General features: G+C 38.2%; 1 pseudogene; it reads left to right on the plus strand.

Moving 5' to 3' along the window:
• The first annotated feature begins 479 nt into the window (after window positions 1-479).
• On the plus strand, window positions 480-1431 carry LOC116071348 (annotated as a pseudogene).
• Window positions 1432-20015: the final 18584 nt, after the last annotated feature.

Genomic DNA, 20015 nt, shown 5'->3' on the forward strand with positions numbered 1-20015 from the left:
CTATTACATTGTGCATTGCAAATACATAATTATATATGTATATTTTTTAATTTCACAGTTGTTTGCAATTAAGAGATTGCCATGAGTGTTAGAATAGACATTGAAATTTGGACCTTTACAGTGTCAAGATTGAAACACTGTGAGGACCTTTAACGTTGGATTTAATGCCCTTTTCATCTTGATATGGTCACAAACCTATGGGTGTCACAAACTAGAATGTTGTGGTTTGAATAAGAATGTACCAAATAGGCTTATATTTTTGAATTTTTGGTCTTCCAACTTGTTTCAAACAATTAAGAGAGAAGACTATAGGTATAGCTAAACAAAATTTTTTGGTCTTCCAACTTGTTTCAAACAATTAAGAGAGAAGACTATAGGTATAGCTAAACAAAATTTTGGTGTTCAAGGCTTTTTGCTCCTCCCTGTTCCAGACACAGCCACATCTTGTTGTGCAATGCCAGCCTCATCCAGTAGACAAAATGGTGAAAGTCGGTGTGAATGGATTTGGGCGTATTGGGCGCCTGGTTACCAGGGCTACCTTCTGCTCTGCACTTGGCAAAGTAGAGATTGTTGCCATCAACGACCCTTTCATTGACCTCAACTGCATGGTTTACATGTTCCAGTAGACTTCCCCCATGGTAAATTCAACAGCACAGTCAAGGCTGAGAATGGGAAGGTTGTCATCAACGGGAAGCCCATCACCATCTTCCAGGAGAGAGATTCCACTAACATCAAATGGGGTGATGCTGGTGCTGAGTATGTTGTAGAGTCTACTGGTGTCTTCAGCACCATGGAGAAGGCTGGGGCCCACTTGAAGGGTGGGGTCAAAAGGGTCATCATTTCCACCCCTTCTGCCGATGCCCCCATGTTTATGATGGGAGTGAACCACAAGAAATATGACAACTCACTCAAGATTGTCAGCAATGCATCGTGTACCACCAACTGCTTAGCCCCCCTGACCAAAGTCATCCTTGACAACTTTGGCATCGTGGAAGGGCTCATGACCACCGTCCATGCCATCACTGCCACTCAGAAGACTGTGAATGGCCCCTCTGGAAAGCTATGGTGTGATGGCCGTGGAGCTGCCCAGAACATCATCCCTGCATCCACTGGTGCTGCCAGGGCTATGGGCAAGGTTATCCCAGAATTGAACGGGAAGCTCACTGGCATGGCCTTCTGTGTTCCTACCCCCAATGTATCTGTTGTGGATCTGACATGCTGCCTGGAAAAACCTGCCAAGTATGATGACAACAAGAAAGTGGTGAAGCAGGCATGTGAGGCATACGAAAGGGCATCCTTGGCTACACCTTGGACCAGGTTGTCTCCTGCGACTTCAACAGCAACTCCTACTCTTCCACCTTTGATACTAGGGCTGGCATTGCTCTCAATGACAACTTTGTAATGCTCGTTTCCTGGTATGACAATGAATAAGGCTACAGCAATAGGGTAGTGGACCTCATGGCCTACATGGCCTTTAAGGCGTAAGAAGCCCTGGACCACCCACCCCAGCAAGGACACTGAGAGCAAGAGAGAGACTCTCAGTTGCTGAGGATTTTCCTACCCCAACACTGAACATCGTCCTGACAATTTCCATCCCAGACCCCCATAACAACAGGAGGGGCCTAGGGAACCCTCCCTACTCTCTTGAATACCATCAACAAAGTACACTGCATCCTCCCCCCCCAAAAAAAATTTGATGTTCACAACAAGGATTGAAGGAGTTAAAGCTTGCACTGGATTGCTGTCTTTCAGGTAAATACTACAGTTCTATTTGCCTCTACTATATATCTGCACTGAATTAATAAAAATAATGCATTAGTGTTTCATAATAATGATTGTATCCAATCCCTTTGAAACATTTGCTTTAATAATGCTATAATGTAATGCTATTGTTCATGTCTGTTTCATAAATTTGGGAAATAAAAAATTATAAGCCTATGAAATATATAAAAAGTTAAAATAATATAAGAAGAATATATTGGTATATATTCTGTGATTATGAAAAGATTTATATTTATTAGAGATCTCTCCACTGTTATTAATATATTAAACAGTAAACCAGTATGCATGTTCTACATTTAGCAATGATGATTTTTGGTCTATATCTTTAAAACTGAAAAAATATATATGCATTTAATTGCCAATCAAATTTGCACATTTTGTTCTTGGTAAAAGCCTGAGGCATGTATGATTGAAGAAGAACAGAGATATTAATAGCCTTGACCAAAGTTAAACATAGGAATTGATATCCAGAAAGAGCCATTGATATTTAAATTGTATATTCATCATCAAGATCACACTATAAATGTAACAATAACAATATTAATAATAATGATAACATATGCAGACTAATATTCAGATGTTTATACATGTGTTCTAATAATTTGGTATAATGATGTTAGTACAAGACTTTCTTTGGGGTCATTATGTCAGTATTTAATTTATTTAATAACTTGAATATCTGAATTTAAACAGAAAGTTTGTAAGTATGACTTAGCAGCTGCTTTTAATGTTTTAATCCATAAGAAACTCACTGAAATGCAAAATTAGCTTTTACAATTGCTTTCACTTAAACTCCTCCAAATGTCAGAGCCATTCTCTTCTTCTCATAGGCAAAATATGTTTTTGTAATGTGTGAGTTCCACACTGTTTAATAAAATACAGTTAAATGCCCAGTTGAAACTCTTTAGAGAGTAAACACAAATTCAAGAGCAGAATAAAACTCAGTAAGCTGCCTGGGGCCCTTTGAAATAGAGCAACATTTGATTTAAGATAACAGCATTATTGCAGTATGAACCTGCACATCAGTCTGAGAGTCGGTTCCCCACTGGAAGTAACTGTTTGCACTTTACTTTCACTTAGAGAGTCTTTCAAACAACCTGTCAACATGCTGAGAGTGGTTTGATCATTGCTTTTTAAAGGAGACAATTTCTGTCCAATCTCAAGTGTTTCCCAAGTCTGAAGTGAAAATTGACTAAACACTAAAACCGGAACACCAAAATTTTATTATGAACCATTTTCTGTACTTAATTAGAAGACAAAGTTATGATTATTCTCATCTTTCAACTATCTTTTTACGTAGATACAGAGAAATTGCTAGAATATAATTTGAGTATTGACGAAGAACATTTGTTGAATATCCAGGGTGTGTTTTTGATAACCATTCTATTCTTTCACGTAATCAATGACCACCACCAGAGTCATAGATATTACATATTATCAGTCTCCCAAAATTTTCTGGAAGAGACAGACCAAACTACATATGGGCTGCATAATTTGTTTACTAGCTCAGCTGTCTTTTTTCTCTCTCTTTACCAGATTGCTTTGGCTTCTGAAAACATGATGTGCCAAGTTATGTTTTACTTCACAGTTGGATTAGGGTAGCGTATATCTTCCCTGCCTTTCCACATACTGTCTTTCAGAGTGCAGTGAAAACTCTTTCCTTGGATCACTCTACGGGTCACATGATAGCCATAATTCATATGAATTTATAGAACAGATATGATGTTCTGTTCTCTCAGAAGCACCTATATTTTTATAACAGGGATATAGTAGAGATTTCTACACAATCATCTTTATTGAAGCAGTCTTCTCGATAGCTGGGTACAAGCCCGATTTAGATAGCTATCAGTGGACTTTGCCGGATAGAGAAAATGTGGTACTTTCACACACTGAATTCTTATTCAGTCATAAATAACAAAATTATGGGTTTTTTTTTGTAGGAAAACTAATTAAACCAGCATCCTTGGCAGCTTTCTATCATCTTTCTAAGCACCATGACCAAAAGCAACATGAGGAAGAAAAGACTTAATTGACATATTTATCTAACATGGTCCATCACTGAGGGAAGCCAGGGAAGAATTCAGGGGATGACTTGGAGGAGGGAACTGAAGCAGAAATTATGTAGGAGCACTACTTACTTGCTTACTCCCTGTGTCTTGTTCAGCCTACTTTCTTATAACAAACAAAACTACCCACCCAGGGGTTACTTTCACCCAATGGGATGGGGGTCCCCCAAATTATCTACTAGTCAAGAAAATGCCAGATAGAATTGCCCACAGGCAATCTGTGGGAAGCCATTTCTCATTTGGAATTATTTTCCAATGGTAAATCTACCTTGTCTCAAATTGACAAGAATCTAATCAGTACAATGAGTTTGTCATAAGAGATATAATCCAGACTAAAAAATATTATACATTGCATGCTTTTTCTCATAACTAGAATGTACATCTATAAAAAATAAAATACTATGTTAAAGCAAGGAATATTGGGGGGAAAGGAATGAGAATATGAGAAGAGAGAAGGCAGAGAGAAGCAGGGAAGAGAGATGAAGAACATCAAAGTACAGTATGTATATGTGTGACTAGATAATCTCTCCTTTCGTTTTTGTGGTGAATGAGTGCATACATATATAATGTGGCAGAAGTATAAAGCCCTAGAAAAAGCTTCATGGATTCCTAATGCCTAGTATAATGGTATATAATGTATAGAAGTTCTCTGAAGTGGATATTGAGACAAATGTTACCTTAATCTAGCTGTGCGATTTTTTTTTTTTTTTTTACTTTTGTAAAGTGATAAAAGTAACAACTGGAGTCACCGAATGTAATATATAGAACCTTGAATCTACTTGGCATCCCATTTTGGGTGCTGGCTGTAGACTCTAAATGCCATTTTGCAATCAGACTGTAAGGTAATTTAATGTGATTACACACACACACACACACACACACACACATACACACACACACTTTCCATTTGTGACAGTGAGGAAAAAGCAGAATATCTACTTTTTTTAACCATAAAAGTATAAAGACATAAAGCACATGCATTTTAATAACATTTTGGGTAATTTTGTATGTGTAGCCTCTGTAAGTATCTACTGTACGATTAGAGACTATGATACACAGATTCCATGTCACTGATGCTGTATCAATAATTTAAATCCTCTGAAGTGTTTATTTTTAAATGAGTCAAAACTAAAGTTTCTTTAGATTACAAAAATCTTTCAGTTACTATTATAACAAAGACACAAAATATATTTAAGTATTACACACATATTTATAAAGAAAGTTTCTGCCTATCTTTTAAAGTCTGAAACAGATTTGTAGCTTAAAAAAAAGTCCTCTAAATTCCTCAGACTCCTGCTAAGGAAGGATGTGCACAGTAGCAATTAGGACAGTTAATCAGTTGGATTTGTCATCTAAAGGGGACAAAATCATTAACAAGACACTGGGTGGCCAATGACGGCTTAAATACTTATAAATCACAAATTTGTCAGCTCTTTCATTTGCAGGGGATAGGTTAAAGCTTCTTGGATTTAAAATTTTGATTTCTGTCACTTTGTTTGAAAGTTAAGCATTTGGAACTTTATCATGCAGAAAATGTTGATAAGAGACAAACAAGCAAGCTGTCCTAGATACAAACTTAATGTATCCTCACTACCTTGCAATCTCACTCAACCTCAGCAGACACTTCTAGATTCTTACACAGCAAATTGGGCAGACTGTGCAGCTGCAGTTCTCTGAGGTCTAAGCCACTCAGTGATGGCCGGCATAGCTCTTCCCCTCAGGGACACAATAGAAAGCAAGGCAATAACACCAGGAAACCACACCCATAGCTTAAAGGAATATTTCCAATCTTATCAGAAATTGCCAAATCTCACCTTTCAAATGGTCTCAGTTGGGTAAGATTATCATTGAACATATTGTATATGTGGCTTTTTCTCCAGATTGTCTTTAGAGTCATGACCCTCTGGCTTCTATACCTTAGTGGTAGGACTAGAGATTTACAATCCAGCAGAGCTTCCACTCTCTTTTTGTGTTAATTGTGTAGTTATTAAAATCAATTCATTGTGTGGGAACACAACAGTTTTATTGTCATGAGTGATGTAAACTGCACATATTTAACATAATTTTCTGAATTTGCATAGTTCCACATACCTATGTACTATTTCAAGAACCTTAAGATAATTAGTATATTTAGCATCTTGAGAATATTTCAAGTATCCCTTTGTATTTTGTTTGTTGTAAAAAGACTACCATGAATTCTTTCTTCTTAACAGAGTTCACAATATGGTATTATTAGTATAAGCAGTATGCTTTGCCAGGTGCACAATAGATATCTCACCATGTAGCCCACATTGGTCCCTAAGTCATAATCCTCCTGACTCCAAGCTTCCAGGTTGCTGGGATTATATATCTGTGCTACCTGGTCTAGCTAATCCATTTTCATAACTGAAGGTTTATGCCATTGAAACAACCACTGCCCACTTCCTCTTCCTCTTGGCTTTTGGTAGGTACAATTCTAAGTTATATCTCTTTGAGTTTCAGTATTTTAGATATCTCACTAAGCATAATAAAGCAGTATATATTATTGAGTGAAGGTTTATTATACTTATTATGATGCCCTGCCTCTCTACCCTTCTTGTAACAAATATGGAGACATTTCTCCTTTCAAACTGAGTAATATTATTCCATACATGTAGGCCGCAATTCTGTTTTTCTATAGGTCAACAGATATGTATGCATAGCTATCATTTATTTGTTATGAATAGAGAAAAGATGAACACAGGAGTCAGCTATCTCTTGAGATACTGATTTCCATTCCTTTTGGTGCATACCCAGATTTAAAATTGCTGGCTGTATAGAGACATCTATTTGTAATTTTCCAAGAAAACTCCACTCCTTCTTCCATAGTTGCTGAAGCATTTTACATTGTAGTAGTTTGTGATTTTTGATTTATTCAATTTTTTGCCAATGCTTATTAATCCTACTTGTCATATTTATTTATTTATTTACTCATACATTTATTTATTTATTTATTTACTGTGTGCTTTTCATGCCATTTGAAGTAATTGTTGCCTTTTCACGTCTGTTTTCTTATATAAGTCTCTCAGAATTATGTGTACGTTTAAAGGGATTTTTGTTTTGTTTTGAAATATTGTCCTTCAATATTTTAAACTCCACAAACTTATTTTAAAATATCATTTCATTTTAAATATTTATTTAAAAAATAAATATATTTTAAATAACTTTTAAATGTCTTTCAATATTTTAAAGTCCACAAACAAATGGGTCCTTAGCAAGGACCCATTGCTAAAGATAGCACCCACACAATTCATTGAACATGGAGAGAATGAGCTGGTACGTATGTAACACCTGATCCCCTAGTGTCATTGGTGTAAGAAGGTACTCAACAAGCTCTCAAAAGAGAATATAAACACCAACCCAACTACAAAGCATTTTATCTACAATGCTGTCCTGCCTGCAAAATCTGCAATGGTGACCCGAAGCTTGTGGGAGTAGCCAACTAATATCTGACTTGACTTAAGGCCTAGTCCACAAAATGGTACTCTCACCCAAGACTGATTGGGTGACCAAAAACCAGAGACTAGATAGTTCAGAGGCCTAGGACAAAATCAAATACTACTGATCTTTAAAGAAAAAGAGTATTGATAAAATGACTCCTAATGATATTCTGCTGTTCTTAGAGATCAGTTTCTTATTCAGGTATTGTCAAAGAACTTCCCTCCTTTAGATGTTGGGAGCAAATATAGGGAACTACAGCTATCATTACACACAGAGAGAAACCTTGGAACACACAACTGTAAATGGGATGTCTCCATCAAATCCCTCCCCTCAGAGCTTAGGGAATCACACAGATGAGAAGGTGGAAAGAGTCTAAGAGCCAGGAGATATGGAGGACACCAAGGGAATCAAGCTCCTTAAGTCAACTGAGGAAAGGTTAAATAAACTCAGTCTGAAACGGCACACAGGGCCTGCCCAGGTCTGTATCTGGTCCTCTGCATATATTTTACTGTATGCTTTTCATGCCATTTGAAGTAATTGTTGCCTTTTCACGTCATTGAATATATTTTATAGCTCTCAGTTTGAAATTTTTATTGGGATTCCTGGATGTTTGAACAAGTGAATCTGATTCTTATGCCTTCTCTTGGGGCTCTCTTTCTTATGTTGATTTGCCTTATCTAACTTTGACGTGATGTTTTTTATTTATGTTATTATATTTTATTTTGTTATATTTTGTTTTTATCTCTGGATGGGAGGGGAGTTGGAAAGGTACTGGGTGACATTCAATGTGGGGGAAACTGTGATCAGGATACGTTGTATGAAAAAAACCCTCTTTTTTTGTTCAATAAAAGGGAACGTGTGTGTGTGTGTGTGTGTGTGTGTGTGTTTGTGTGTGTGTATGTGTATGTCTGTTTGTTTGTCTTTTATTCATATTTTGTTTATTGAGAAGGGTAAATAAGCTATCTTCTTGAGTCAGGGTTTCTATTCTTGTACAAACATCATGACCAAGAAGCAAGTTAGAATAGAAAAGGTTTATTCAGCTTACTCTTCTACTTTGCTGTTTATCACCAAAGGAAGTCAGGACTGGAACTCAAGCAAGTCAGGAAACAGGAACTGATACAGAGGCCATGGAGGGATGCTACTTACTGGCTTGCTTCCCCTGGCTTGTTCAGCTAGCTTTCTTTTTTTTTTTCTTGGTTTTTTGAGACATGGTTTCTCTGTATAGCCCTGGCTGTCCTGGAACTCACTCTGTAGACCAGGCTGGCCTCGAACTCAGAAATCCACCTGCCTCTGCCTCCTAAGTGCTGGGATTAAAGGCGTGCACCACCACCGCCCGGCCAGCTAGCTTTCTTATATAAGAACCCAAGACTACCTGCCTAGGGATGACACCACCCTCAAGGGGCCCTCCTCCCTTGATCACTAATTAAGAAAATGCCTTATAGCTGGATCTCATGGAGACATTTCCTCAAGCGAGACTCTTTTCTCTGCGATAACTCCAGCTTGTATCAAGTTAATATACAAAATCAGCCAGTATAGCCATAATTGAGGGTAGATTAGAAAATAATGTTTGGGGTCTGGAGGGATGGCTCAGTGTTTTATATAACATTAGCTGCTCTCTCAGAGGTCCTGAGTTCAATTTCTAGCAACCACACGGTGACTCATAGCCATCTTTAATGGGATCTGATGCTATCTTCTGGCTTGCAGGCATACACACAGAAAGAAAATTCATACATAAAATATGTAAATAAACTTTAAAAGGAAAAGAAAAAAAAAAAGGAACTTGTGAGGACCGAAGAAGACATCTTGCAAGAGTCTGTTTTCTTTTTCGACCCATGCAGTCCTGGAGATTTGGTTCATGTTTTCAGGCTCAGAGGTAGCTTACTTGACCCTTCAAGTCATCTGACACACCTCCTTCAATAGTTTAAATCCATTTTAAGTGGGTTTTGTGTAAGATATAAGATGAAGATCCATTTCCATACTGTGCATGCAGATAAAAATTTCCGAGCGCTGTTACTTAGACTGCTTCCCACTGTGCCCTGTTAGTATTCCTACTGTGGCTGTTTGACTGTGTGTGTATATCTCCATTCAGGACTCTATTCCATTTCTTGATTTATATTTCTTTGTATGCTGTATTGTTTTCATTCCTAAAATTTTGTTATAGACTTGAAATAGAAAATTAGATATTTTATGTTGTCTTTCTCTGTAGCTTCTAAGTGGTGTGGTGTGGTGTGTATGTGTGTGTGTGTGTGTGTGTGTGTGTGTGTGTGGTATTCATGTGTTTTCACATGACTATGAGGTTTATTTTCTATTTCTGGAGAAAGTTTCACTAGTATTTGCGAAGGAGAGCAGCAAATTTATAGATTTCTTTGGACAGTATGGAAATGTTAACAACTTAATTCTTCCAACCCATTATTCAGAAAAATTTACCACTTGTCTTTTATTTATTCTGGTGATGTTTTATAGATCTGCATGAACTGACTCCAATATTTTATCATAGATTTTAAATGTTCTTTCTGTCCAACTCATCAGGCTAACAGTGGGCATGATTCAAGTCAACTGCTGGACACTCAAGTGTAGTAATTATGTAAATATGTGGGCATATGTGTGTGTGGTACATTTGAGTTTGTAGTTCCCAGGTAGTTTTGGTGGAGGTTAAGAGATAGCAATTAGATGTCTTCATGCAGACAGTAGAGACATTTTTGATATCAAGAATCATGTGGTAGTCTGGGCATCTAAATAATAGAATGTAGCAAACTTCAAGGATGCCAGACATGTCATTTCCTTGTTCATTGCCCTCCTCTAGCTTCTGCAGAGGTTGAACTCACACATGCACATTACAACATGGCTCCTTCCCAACATAAACACATAATTAAAAGTAATGTAGATCTTATTCATAAAATAATTTTGTTGTATTCTTAAATAAAATATGCACAGGAAAGTAATGTGCTGGGCAAATCAAAGGAAATCTGTAATAAAGAGGAAGACATATACATTATCAGTTGAAATAAGATTGGCTAAAGTGACAGGGAATGCAGTGGGTATATGCTATGTCCCCTGACTAATTTAGCCTTTAATATTTTTTTTACCTCCATAGTCAATGAAATCTAAAGCTTATAAAGCTGATGATATATGGCATCACCCTGTGATGATTTTGTGATGGATGAACTTTGTGATTTTCTCACTGATGGATAAGAATTTACGCTGAGCTGCCAACTGACACTACACGGCTCTTGTTTCTTTTGTGTTGTAAACTGTAGTCTTCTGTAGTCTGCCTGATTTTGATTTTTCTTACTTTCTGGATTCAGGTTGAATTCAGTCAAGCAAGGATAGCAACAATAGGTAGGAACATGGAGGAAACAAACTGAAGATATTTCTGCCCTTTTCTTTCTTCACTATTCTGTAAAATTCATTCTTTATTTCATACATGTATGCCATGTACTCTGGTTAGAGTCACTCACAACCTATTCTTCCCTCCCAAAATATCCACTTTCTCTTTCCCACAATCTTTTCCCCACATTCGTGACTTCTTATGTTGTTTTGAGACCCCTGAGTTTAACCATGATTTTCTGACCATGGGTTTGGACTACTCATAGGGAAATGATGAGTTCACTTAGTTGGTACATAATTGAAGACAATGACCATCAGAGCCATCTGTAACAAGCACATTAGCAAAGGAGGTCCCATGAGTCCCTTCTTAATTGATTATTGGCTGTTGACAGGTACAGATTTCTGCAGGCTTACTGCCAATGCAATTAGTTTAAGATTGTAGCTGCATTCACTATGCCATCAGAGAAGATAGTTTTTCACAGCCTTCTGCATGTCTTCTTGATTTTCCATTCCTTCAGTTCCTTCTTTAGTGATGTTCCCTGACTCTTAGATCAGGTATTTTAAATGTCTGGTTTGGGGCTGAGACGGCAACCCTCATTTATTCTCAGAACTTTGAGGTACCGTTCATCTCTGCATTCAGTAGCTTTCATTGCAAAAGGGCTTCTCTGATTAAAGCCGAGAGTAACACCTGTCTCTGGGTATACATAAATGTGTAGAAAGCATCTTGGCATTATGATATCTATCTAAATAGCAGTGCTGCATTTGCCACCAGGGCTTAAGATCTCCTCAGCTGAGAGTTTATGGTCAGGATAAGAGTAACAGGCATGAACTTCCTTTTAGCTGTTTCGCACTCCAAACCTATGAAAGAATGATGGATGACCGCATATCAGTCTTGCTAGTATTGCAACAGTGGACACTTCTTGCCTTGCCAGTTCATTCTGTGCTTGTAGAATTCGCAGCAGCTGGGTGAGATCACTCCAGTAGCTTGTATAGCTTTCCAGCACTATGAAAGCTAGGCAGAGGGTGGAAATATCCAGCTTACTTAGAGCTTGATTTCTCTATATCTTGCAACCAAGGCATATGATGTTTTTAGCCATAGGATCCTATCAACTAATTCTGATAGGCAACCAAGAGGAATGACAAGATTCTGCACTGTTTTAGGGGGTTCTAGTGTCTCCCTGTCTAAAATCTCCCAAGGAGGTATCTCATATCTGGCACTGAAGTTTTAGTTTCATATCTGTAGATTTCAGAAGTAGCTGTATCCAGCCCTGCAGGGCATCTCCCTTCAAATTCTCTTTCTCTCTCTCTCTCTCTCTCTCTCTCTCTCTCTCTCTCTCTCATTTTTAAATTATAATTTTTAAAATTGAGCTACAAATTAGGTTTACATATGACTCCTGTCTTAGTTAGGGTTTTTACTGCTGTCAAGAGATACAATGATTATAGCAACTCTTATAAAAAAATCATTTAACTGGGCCTGGCTTACAGGTTCAGAGGTTTGTTCATTATTGTGACAGTAGGAAGCATGGATGCACACAGGAAGACAGGGTGCTAGAGAAGGTGCTGAGAGTTCTACAACTGGATGGCAGAAAGATCAAAGAGAGAGAAACACTGGGCCTGGCTTGAGCATCTGAAACCTCAAAGCCCACACCCAGTCACAAGCTTCCTCCAACATCAACACACCTACTCCAACAAGGCCACACCTCATAATAGTGCTAATTTCTTTGAGCCCATTTTGGCCATTTTTACTCAAACTGTGACAGCTTTAAGGCATTCTTTGTTTTGAATATCTCCCCCTCTTATGTTTTCCATATCCTCATTACCAATCCTACAAAATTTTCTATACCTAGTATGTACTTCTCTGTTTTTATAATACATATGTTCTGTTATCCATCTACCACTAAATCAACTTCCACCAGGATGGCCTTTTTTTTACTTTATTATCTCCTGCTGTATTATCTCCTAAATAACTCTGAGTTATTTATACAACTCTAAAAATTTGAAGCTAGGATCGACACATGAGAGAAACCATGTGGCGTTTTGCTTTCTGGATCTAATTTACCCCACTCAGCATAGTTTATGTATTGTCCATCAATTTACCTGCAAGTTTCATAATTTAATATTTCTTCACACTTTGACAGAATTCCATTGTGTATATGTAACACATTTTCATTAATCATTTATCAATTCCATATCTGAGCTCTGCTGACTAATTTTAACTATAAACTTGGCACAACCTAGAATCACTTGGGAAAGAGTCTTAATTAATAATGAAGAATTTGCTAGACCAGACTGGCCTGTGGGCATGTCTGTGGAGGTAGGTTTTGATTGTTAATTGATGTGGGAAGACCCAGCTTACTGTGAGTGGCACCTTTTTCTAGGCTGGGCCATGAATTGTGCATTAGTGAAGAAAATTAGTAAGGAAGCAGGAATCAGAATGGATATATTAGCTTCTCTCTAATCTATATTATAGACATCATCTGATCACAGCCTCAAGCTTCCACCTCTGGGAGTTTGCTGCAATAATGACCCATAACCCAAAATTGGAAGCCAAATAAAAACCCTTCTTCCTGAAAGTCTTTATCAAGTAACTTATCATAGCAACAGCAATGAGACTAAAGTATAAGCTAATTTGAATAGATCAACAATGAATTGTTTGAACATGTATCTCTGTGATAGGTCTTAGAAATCTTTGGGCATTGGGGTGGTTTGTATATGCTTGGCCCAGGGAGTGGCACTATTAGGAGGTGTGACCGTGTTAGAGTGGGTGTGCCATTGTGTATACAGGTTTTAGTTCCCTCACCATAGCTGCCTGGAAGCCAATCTTCTCCTGTCTGCCTTTGGATGAAGATGTAGAACTCCAGGTCCTATAGCTCCACATCTGCCTGGATCCTGCCAAGCTCCCACAATGGTGACAATGGACTGAACATCTGAACCTGTAAGCCAGCCCCAATTAAATGTTGTCCTTAATAGAGTTGCCTTGGTTATGGTGTCTGTTCACAGCAGTAAAACCCACACAGGCATACATCCAAGAGTACTACAGTTGTTAGTTCAAAGAGTAGGTTTGTTTTTGTCATTGTCTATATACAACATACTGGTTGGCATTGTGGCTACACCAGTGTACACTTCTCCCAGCAGTTGTTTCTCCCAAATCTTTTGCAACATTAATTCTTTTAAATAATTTTATTCTTAACTAGTATAGTTACATTAAAGTTTGTGGGCCTGCATGACAGAGGCGTTCCACGAAGATCTCTGACCTGGCCTGATGCGAGAGCTCCAGCAAAGAGAAGCAAGCACTTCTGCCTCGTGTCTGCAGTTGCAGTTGGCTTCATCTCCATCTCTGCCATGTCTTCCAGGTCGCTCAGTTGCTCCGCACCACCCTACACTGAGACGGGTATGGCTGGGCCAACGAAAGGCCAACAAGGGCACAGCTTCAGGCTGTATTTCAGGAGAGTGGACCTCTTCCCCAAGTGTTACAGCTCTTAGAACAAAAAGCTCAGAGGACAGAGTAGATCTTTCGCACGCTTTTAATTTCCTGGATAAGATTTATTTATAGTTTGGTGGATGATTCAGATTTCAACAGCAGGTATTTCTCATTGGTTTGGGTTGAGAGCTTGGGGAATCTTTATTTGCATATAAGAAGAAGGCTTGGTGCTGCTAATCCATGACCAATATCACATACCTCTACTGTGGGGTCCTGTGGGGGATTGTGACTGAAACAGGAGCCAGGAATGCAGGAGATGTGGTCGAACACCTTCCATCCCCTGCAGGCAGAAATTCCCTCCGCGGGGTCTCCAGGGTTCCAGACCTCTTACTCGACAAGGACCAGGTTGCTTGCACAGACTACTGTCCCACAAAGGTTCACTACAGAACATTTTGTTTACTGTTGAGAATTTATTTTAATTACATCATTCTGCCTTCCCTCTCCTCCCTCCAAGTCCTCCCGTATACCTCTTCCTTATTCCTCTATGTTAAGTTGTACTTGCTCCTTTTACCTCTAGCAGTTTTAAGGTGTTGGGTTTTGTATTCACATCTTTGACCCATTTAGAGTTGAGTTCATTGCAACACCCCTTTGTGATAAAAGTCATGGAGAGATTAGGGATGGAGAAAAAGTATCTTGTCTTAATCAGGGTTTGTACTCCTGAACAAAACATTACAAGCAAGAAGCAAGTTGGGGATTAAAGGGTTTATTCGGCTTATACTTCCACATTGCTGTTCATCACCAAAGGAAATCAGGACAGGAACACACACAGGGCAGGAACTTGGAGCCAGGAGCTGATGCAGAGGCCATGGAGGGGTGCTACTTACAGGATTACTTCCCTTGACTTGCTCAGCTTGCATTCTTATAGAACTCAAGACTATCAGCCCAAGGATGGCACCACCCACAATGGACTGGACCCTCTGTTTTTGATCACTGATTGAGAAAATGTCTTACAGCTGGATCTCATGGAGGCATTTCCTCATGGAAAGCTCCTTTCTCTGTGGTAACTCCAGTTTGTGTCAAGTTGACACACAAAACCAGCTAGTACACACTTTATCATAATAGTCAGTTGTATATCACAGAAGTAGAGCCAACATCATGTTAATGGGTACAAACTTAAAGCATTTCTTCTAAGATCAGGTGGACAAGCAGCACATCTGTTCTTTCCACTTCTTTGTGATAGAGGAAACAATCACATCCACGGTGCCACAAAAAGTAAAACTAAAATTATTGAGAATACCTCTAAGGAAACAAAGGACCTCAGAAATGAAGACATTAAAACCCTGAGGAAAAACTATAGAAGATAGAATGATTTGCCATGCTAATAGATTAGAATAGTTAATAGTGTAAAAATGGCCATTCTAGTTAAAGCAATGTGCAGACTCAGCACAATCATAATCAAAATTCCAGAGTCATCATTTACAAGCATAGAAAAGTCCCTCAAACCATATATGGAAGGAAAGGGATGTGGGATGGATATCATATTTTAATTAAAATTTAAAAGAGAACATAGTATTATTTGAAAGAAAACAATTGTATGGAAACACAGAAGACTACAGATAATCAAAACAATCATAAAACCAAATAATACTGTTAAGTGGCATTGCCATATCTGATTTCAAGTTACAATCAAGAGCCACAGTGCTGGAATCAGTATCATATTAGCACAGAAACAGACATACAGATCAATAGAACAGAATAAAGGACTCAGCAATAAGTCCACACGACTACAGCTACCTGATTTTGGACTATTGTCTGAGATACACATTGAAGACAAGACGGCATCTTTAAAAAAACCTAATAAACAAAAAAATCGGGTGTTATGAATGATATAAATATGTAGAAGATATTTATTTTTCATATGTTTTCTCAGATGTAATGTCTGTTATAGGTTGTCAACTTGACTAAATCTGGAATTAGCTAAAATTTAGCAATGATGGTCACATCCGTGAAGGATGAATCCGTGAAGATTGAATTGTTAGATCTACGTCTAATCCAGATCTTTGAGGTAAGAAGTCACACATCTTTAATCTGGGACATACTTTCTGCTGGATGTCTATATAAGAACATGGAAAAAGGAAGATTCTGTCCCTGCTTGCCCTTGCCTTGTTAGGAAGTCTGTCCCTTCATTGGCATTAAAGGCTGCTCTGGGATTCTAGAATATACTGAAGATCAGTTGACATATTCAGCCTTGTTTACTGATCAACTACAGGATTCCGGAATTTTCCATATACAGCCAGCAATTGTTGGATTAGCTGGACCTCAGCTTGTGAGTCATTCTAATAAATATCATATATATATATATATATATGTATATATGTGTATACATATATATGTATATATATGTATGTAAATATGATTCATTCTGTAAGTTTTGTTACTCTATGCTGAATAATCTATAAGCTCTGTCAGTGATGAGCCACAGAACTATGGTTTTATAGCCATAACTTCTCTCCTATGTCTTTTCTCTTCTCTTCTATCTTTGCTTCACTTTACACAAGAAGTACTCTTTGTCTACCGCAGAGTCCTATAAATGGTAATGCCTTCCTGTCATGCCTAGTCCTTGCAGCCTCCATATCTAATTAAACTTTCCTCCATCACATTATATTGTCCTAATTGTAAGTATGATTTTCATTTTTATTTGTTTGCCAATATTCCAATTGATATAGTAACTTGCCACTGGAGAATTCTGGGCAGCAGTAAGTTAGGTTAGTAGCCATCACAAATTTGCTCCAGCAACTTTGACTCAGTTGATGCTAGAGATAGACTACGTTGTAACAAGAATGTGTGATCAGTTCCTGGAGGTGTGAAGAAGGGGTTTTGGTGTGTTCCTGCAAGAGCTGTCATGGCCAATGCTAATCTCCTATGCAAGCTTGTGGGACATACACAGAGGAAAATACTGTTCCCAATTATATGGTTTCTGAAGAGTTGAGCTTATGTGAAAAAGGAGTAATATGGGGACATTGTGATAATTGATTGTTTCAACCACATAGGATTGTTTAATATAAGTCTTATCAGGGTTTCTTATTTCACTATCTGACCTTTATCTTCATGGGGGAATTAATAAGTCATAATTCACAAACTTCCTATGAAAACAAAATACAATAATTTGGCAAAACATTCAGAGCACCTTACCTTTTCAAATGAGTAGATCATTAAATAGAAGCCATTGTTCTATGTGGCCTCAACAGGTATAAGTATGGTTCAGATTATTAAAATTTCCATCTAGACCAAGAGTCAGATACCTAGGAAAAGACTTTGCATAAGCCTAGGCAGTAGCAACAACTCAATTTCCATATTTGGCTTTGCAGCTATTCCCCCAGGTGGTGCTCACCACAGATTAAATTCATGGATGAAAGCTCTCTAATCATGGACCAGGAGCCACTGGGGAGCTTGCCCTACAACCATCTCAAGTCATATGGCTAGGTTTATGATTAGACCTTGCTTCCCTTTAACTTCCTTCGATGTTTTCTCATTAGAGTCCCAAATATGATTAAGTTTAATTTTCCTTCCTGTTTACCTCCTGAGATAGTATCATGATTCAAATTAAACCTTACAGTAACAAGTTTAACTGAAATTTCAGTAGCTAATAGTACTAAATATTGCTGTGAGAAAACAATTTCAAACATCTATTTACATCCATACATTTTCATTTTATACCTATTTCTACCTATTAATGCAAGTGTAAAGGAATTATAACAGAATCTTTTTGCTCCAGCAAATTTATTGATAAAACCCTTTCATAAATTAAAAAGATGTGGAAAATGAAAAATATAGTGAAATAACAAGAGTCCTATGTCAAATAATCAAAGGTAAGTTGATTGTTCTGAAAGATGTCAAAAAAGCAGGTTAAAGCATTAAGAAGAGGGGAGAAAAATGGAGTGTTTTCTCTAAGATTATGTCTCTTAGGAATGTCAAAAGCCACACCTGTTTGACTGCCTAAATATGACCTGAACAAGAACAACAGACACATAGACACACTAACATATTCTAGATAACATCCAGGAAGTTCCAACCATATGAAAATAAACACAAAGAATGTTGACAGTGGAAGAAATAATCTTGTCCAGGAAAGAGTATGTCCTTCCAAAAGTAGGGTGGGGAGACTGGGCTGAGGCCTGCCTGAGGCTCTCTCACCAGGGAGACCTGGTGGCAGGGGGCCTGCTGCTGAAGCCCAGTCTCTCTCTCTCTCCACCAGGGCTGACCTGTTTGCTGCACGGTGCGTTAGTTAAAAAAGAGGCAATTTATAAATGAGTTATTTTATTGTAGGAAGGATAGAATATGCTGGTTAAGTAAAGGGAAGGAAAGGAGAGGAAGGAGAGAGAGAAAAAAAGGAGAAGAAGAAAGCAAGGGAAGAGAACAAAGAGCAGAGAGGAGAGAGAGAACAAGAAATGGAGAGAGCAAGAGAGCAAGAGTAAGAGTGAGAGTGAGAGAGGGAAGATCAAGAGAGTAAGGAGTAAGAGTACAAGAGAGAGAGGAGAAGGGTAAGAGAGCAAGAGAGGAAGTAAGAGAGTGAGGAGGGGGCAAACCACAAACCACCCCTTTTATTTTATGGGGCGTGGCATGCCTGGCTTGTGGTCAGATAACTGTGTATAGGGTCCAGTTAGGATGCTGGGAGCTTGGGGCATTGTCTGATTGATAGAATGCACATCTCTTGCAGGGGCAGCTGTGAGGGATCTGGGCTGAACTCTGAGCCATCAGTCTCAGAAGCTAACACCAAACTCCTGCCGTCCCTTGTGAACAAATTTACTTTGCTCAGTGGGTCTCAGGTGGCTGCTCTACTGGACTCAGGCTGTCAGAACAGACCACTGCCCCACAAGAGTATACTGATTAGTTATCCAATACCAAATGGTCATCCACAAGAGCAATAAAAACATACATATGAGCAACATTACACAGATTGAGTAGGTTATATTAACCAATCTCCCCTCTTGGTCTCTTGCTCTCTCACTCTCTCTCTCTTTTCCTACCACTCCCAGAGTTTCTTATGTTGTAGAATGGCCTTGAACTCCATAGCTAAAGAAGTCCAGTGTACACTTTAAGTGCTGGAATAACAGGCATATATTCCCAGCATAGAAATGATTGTCAACTAGGATAAAGCAATAACATTCACTTATTAGTATGTTAAAGCAAAGAAAGCTGACTCCACAGTTAACTGAAGGTTATTAATGATAGAAAAGGTAGATAGACTTGAAGACTTAAAGTTGACTCATTTGTATGTTGCTTATCACTTGTATCATTGCTAATATGAAGTTCATGCAAAGTAATTTCAACCATATATGTTAAATTCTTACTTTTCTGGATGGCTCAATATTCTGAGATAGGTCAGTAGTTGCTATATATGTTTCATGCTAACATTAAAACACCCGGAGGACTACACCCCATCAGTTCTCTGATGTTTAATTAGTGACATCTTAGGCAAAGCAGGGTCAAGAAAATTGGTTCAGTTTGAACTCTTCCATAGAAAGATATTAGGTAGATAGGGAATTGACCCCTGAAAGTACTGGTAGGGCAGTGCTTTGGAATACTGTGTAGAGTCTTCCATTGTGTACCATTTGACTTTAAGGTAGACCATATCTGTAACTCGAGCTCATAAAATGAAAATGCACCTGAAAAGTTCCTAGCACCTGGTGATGTCACGGCCATCTTCATCACATATAACAATATACTGTACATATGTTTGTGGTAGTGTCAAATATATAAAAGCATAGCACATATAACTACACAAAGTACACAATACTTAAGTTCAGGACTTTCTACACATGATGAGTTTGCTGTATCATTGATCTGCATCTTTGCCCTTTAGCCTTAAAGCCTATCTCCTCAAAGTCTAAGTGTTTACTGAAACAGTAGGGCTTCATATTGTGGCAATAGCCTTCCATGCTTCATGCTTGACAAACCTC

Source organism: Mastomys coucha, unplaced genomic scaffold, assembly GCF_008632895.1.
Source record: "Mastomys coucha isolate ucsf_1 unplaced genomic scaffold, UCSF_Mcou_1 pScaffold22, whole genome shotgun sequence".
Classification (NCBI taxonomy): Eukaryota; Metazoa; Chordata; class Mammalia; order Rodentia; family Muridae; genus Mastomys; species Mastomys coucha.